Genomic DNA, 4,844 nt, shown 5'->3' on the forward strand with positions numbered 1-4,844 from the left:
ATTATTGCTGCCTTCACATCCTCCCTGAGAGCTCAGGTTTTGCAGCCTCATTTATGCAATTTATGCAATTTTCTCCCCCCCTCACCTCCGAGTCAGTGGAGCGGGACTGCCCCTATAAAGACATCATAAATATTGAATTACCAGGGAGCAACTGGGATTTTGACAAATCACTTGGGGGTATACAGGGAAACAATTACAGCAGGGTAAAAAAAAAACCCCCACAACAACCACAGAACCAGGACATCTCTGCAGATGGCTGGAGCAGAAATATCACCTCAGGATTTGTGGGATTTGACTGCACTCTAAGAACAAAGCCTTGACATAAATTGGAGGGGTTTATTCCCAGACATATCCAGGTACCTCATTAATCACAAGCTGATTTTCCAGCTGATTTTCCCCTGATACTTGCAGGGTGATGCTTGTCCAGCTCCATCTGCACTGAAGACAGGCAGTGCCAGGGGATTTCAGGTAGAAACCCCAGATCCAGGGATCCCAGCAGGACACGGGGTATGGAAAACCCTGGGTATGGAAAACCCTGGGAACAGCGTGAACCAGGAGCCATTTCCCACCTGAGCCTTTGATTCCCAGGAAATCTGGGTTTATACCACAGATAAAACCCTTACTTTTAAACACATTTAAACCCTTACTTTTCAACACCTCATTCACCATCATGCTGAACTCAAAATCAGGGTTTTAATCCCACAAATTTCATTCCCACAGCTCCTCTCCCACTGGAGGCCCTGAGGCAAGAAACCAGCCCCGGCACTGGGGGTGGATGAACACTGGAAGGCTCAGCCTGCGGAATTAACACTGAGAAAATTAAGAAAGACAAGGTTTTATTTCATATTTCCCACTGGAAGGCCTGGAAACTCAGGCAATTCCTTAATTAGAGCCTCAGAACATTTTGGGAAGGCAGCACTGCCAACAACACCTTCCTGGCTGTGGAAGCACCAGCCCCAAGGTGAGAAGAAAACACCACGGATTTTAACACCTCCCTATATATTTTTTTTTTCCCCACAGCAAGCTGCCAGGTGCCAGCAGCTTTCATTTCATCCGCTTTTTTTTATTTTTAAGCAGTCCCTGAAAGAGCAGAATCCACCCTCGGTGATGAGTGGGGGTTTCCAGCTCTGAGGGCTCCCTGGAAAAAGCGGTGTTGAAAAGGAAACAATGTGCTAAAATCGTGAGGGGGAAGGGCACAGGGCCAGCATTTTGTGCTAAAAATTGCCTGTAATACAACCCTGGAAGAGACAATGAAAGCTGTCTCCAGTGTTATTCCAGCTAAACTGTTGGGGAAGTGAAATGATTCACAAGAGGAACGTGGAGGAGAAGCTGAGAAAGTAAAACACCCGAAGTTTTGCTGGTTCAGATGTGCCATGGTCATCTTGCCTCTCCAATAGGAGGTTTCTATCCTCAAGCAGTTCCCAGAGCTCCAGATGGCTGAGGGAAGCTCAAGCCTGAACCTCCCATCAAACCAATTCCTGGGTAATTCAGCCTGAAGGAGCTCAGCTCAGCAGAACCCAGCCCAGCCCTGCTGACAGAGCACGCTGAGGGCTCCGAGGAAAGAGGCAGGAGCAGGAGACAAGGAATATTTTAATCCTCTCTCCACATCCAGCTCCTCCTTCCATGCCCATCCTGACTCTTTCAGCCCTTTTTCCACACCAGCTCAACTCCCGAGCCCTGCAGGTCCTGGGATACTTTGATTTTTGGGGGGTTTCAAAGATGATTTAGAGCAAGTGATTCCTGCACACATCAACTCTGTAGATAAAACCCCCAGTTTAGCACTGGGATAAATAAAATTCCCATTTCAGAGCCCTCCTAAGGCATAGGATGGGCTCCTTCCTTTTGCACATCTCATTCCCATGGGTGAGACACAAACTCTGTGCTTCAAGAACCCCCATTTTTGAGGATTTTACCCAAACCTCTGCAATTCCTCCCCAGAGCAGCCCCAAAACTCGTGTGCAAGAGGAGGGACTTTGCTGGTGCCATGCCAAGGACTCCTCTCACAGCCCAAACAAAAGCTTTCCCTGTTCCTCATCCAAGTCTATCAGGCAATAATTGGAGCTGACGCACACCCTGGTGGGACTGAGCCCAAGAGCTCGTTCAGAAAGGGAATCAGCTTGAAAATCAGCTTAAAAATCGGCTTAAAAACCAGCCCAGCTCGTGTTGGCAAGGTTTGATCCTCGCTGGGGAACGGGGAGAGCCCCGGGATGAGTGGATTAGCCTGGAGGAGGGATGATGCCAAGCACTGTTCCTGTGGAATGCTCCCTCTGGCTTGGAATAACATCCCTGCGTCCCATCCAGCCCTCTCCCCTCTGCTCTGCACCATCAGCATCCTCAGGAATGATGGGAAAGAAGCCACAAACCCCTCTGGGCAGATCCTGCTGTCCTCCCCTGCTGCTTCCAGGGATGAACCGCATCCCACAACATCCAAACCGATGGCCAAAAGGTTTTTCCTGCCACATCTCCATCAGTCTGCATCACATCACTCATGGAAGGTCGATATAAAGCTGATTTTTTGCGGTCAGAGGGCAGAGAAACCTCAACCTGCAGAGCCTGAATCCCACAGCACTGCAGTTTGGGAAACCCTGAGTGCCCTTTCCGTGAAAAGGACAATCACCAAGCACAAGAATTGCATTTTCTCCCCACCAGAGCCCAATTCCAGCAGCACATGCTCCTGAAATAACACACAGGAAAGGCAGCACAGATGTGGCCCCTCCAACATCACACAGGGAGTGGGAATGTGCATTTGTTATCTGGTTCCCAGACTCTGGGAGGAAAACTGCATCCATCCCAGGGCTGGGGAGATGGGACAGACCACACACAGAGCTCGGCTTTCCCAGCTGATGCTGCTGACAGGAAAAAGGCTGGGATGTGCCCTTTTCTTGAGCACTGTGCTCCCAACCAGCTGACAAATGCTGAGCTCCTAGAGATCCATCAGCCACACAGCTGGAAATATCCATGAATTTGCTCCCAGTGCCGTGATCTTGCATCTGGGACAGAATCCTGGGTCACACACTGCGAAACTGCTGTGGGCAGCACCTGAATCAGCTCCTGGAAGGAAAAAAACAGCTCCCTCTTCCCCTTCCATCCATGCTGGCTGGAAAGCTCTGAGGAGAAGTTGTGCCCTGCAGAGCAATTCCAGGATGACTCAGGGAGCATGCAAAGCCCAGCTGCTGCAAGGCTCAGCTCAGGGGAGCAGTTTTTGGGAGCAGGTTTTGGGCAATGCCTTGGCTTCCACAGGATCGTGTCCTCTCCAAGCTGGCAGAGCCCCAGCACAATTCCCGGCCTTCAGACGTGGTGTGGAGCGCAGGAGGGATGCAGGGAGAGCTGGGAGCAGAGAATTTCCCTGAAAAGGGCCTCCTTCCCCATCGTTCCTGCTCTGCTCCAGCCCTCTGGAGAAGGAGAGGGCTGCTGGGAGGAGCCTGGAGATTGACGGGATTTAATCCTTTAACAGATTTCAGCTGGGAATAGGATTCGTGGCACTGTGCAATCCACAGCCAGCCCTGCTCCATCGGGATTTGTTCAGCTGGAAAACAAGGAAAGAGGCACCAGCCAAGCCCTGTCTGTCCCATAAAGGATGGGGTGCCCCTGGCATGTGCTGGGGACCACCAGGATCCTGCTGCTCTGGATGAAGGAATGGGAACTGGTCAAACCCCAGGGAGAAATGGGAGCAGGAAGAGGCTGGGAGATGGGATCTGTGTCCTGCCACAGCTGCAGGGAGCCCTGATCCCGTGGGTGAGGCATCACCCAGCATGCGCACAACACCTTTAACCCCAAATGAGCTATCCCTGGTGTCTCGGTTTTTGAGACAAAACTTCAGGAGGAAACACTCTGGAATGAGTGTTCCTCCTCTTTTCCTCCGTCAGTGAGACAAACGGGTCACGAGGAGTGAAAGTGGGAAAAAGAAACCAAACTGTTTATTGACACACCAACAAAACAGGGTAGAACAGGATTAAGAAAAACCCCTCAAAATACAACAAATTCCCGGAGAGAGAACAGACACCTGGGCTTGGACCAGCTGGGGCCACCCCGCGGGCTTCCCGGACTGGTGAGGAGGGAAGGGAGGCAGTGAGGCAAGGGGAAAAAAGAAAGGAAAAAAGAACAAGAAAAAAAAAAAAACCCAACAGAACCTTTTCCCAGCTAGCTGGGACACAAAGGAAACCCAGAAAAGCAGCAGGGTGCTCCCGGCGCATTCCCCCCCGAGCCCCCCAGAGCCCCTTGGGCTGAACCGTTCAACTCCCGCCCGGGTCCGTGTTAAAGGCACGGCGTCCTTGGGCACTGAGCGGATGGTTAAGGACTAAAGCGGCTTCATAACATCACCCCAGGACACCTGGGTGTTTTCCTCGTTTCTCTGTGTCGGGATAACTGGAAGCGGAGCGATTTCACCACGGAAAAACAAGCTCGGGATAAGCAGGGCCGTGGCTCCACCGGGCATAAATAACCCTGGAGTCACTGCCTGCCCTCCTCGCATCACCACATGGGCAAGATTTGGGTCCCCCAACTCGATTTCTCCCAAAGGAGAGAGCTCAGAGCAGGACACAAAACCTGGTGATAAAGATGTTACAGCAAATTAATTTGTTCATTAAAAAATTGATCTCCCCCGCTTCTCCTCCGGCAGCAGAACCCCTGGGGATGGGCAGAGCCCTGGGGGGCTGCACCGGGGCCAAACCCCGTGGAAAAGAGGCCAACGTTAATGATTAAAGAGCCCGTGTGAAGAATCCCTGCCGCAGCCCAGCAGGGGAGCGACCCAAATTAGAACAATTAACCATTGTCTGGAGGCTGCGAGGAAGCAACAGCATTTTTCTTGGTGTTGTAACACAGTTCCCACTTTTCTGTCACTCACA

General features: G+C 51.4%; 1 protein-coding gene across 1 annotated transcript in view; it reads right to left on the reverse strand.

The window, feature by feature from the left end:
- The window catches only part of LRRC75A (leucine rich repeat containing 75A), a 58,267-nt gene that overhangs the window by 18,489 nt on the left and 34,934 nt on the right, over positions 1-4,844 (reverse strand). The gene's annotated exons all lie outside the window — the stretch shown is intronic.

The sequence above is a fragment of the Corvus brachyrhynchos genome, unplaced genomic scaffold (assembly GCF_000691975.1).
Source record: "Corvus brachyrhynchos isolate BGI_N302 unplaced genomic scaffold, ASM69197v1 scaffold99, whole genome shotgun sequence".
Classification (NCBI taxonomy): Eukaryota; Metazoa; Chordata; class Aves; order Passeriformes; family Corvidae; genus Corvus; species Corvus brachyrhynchos.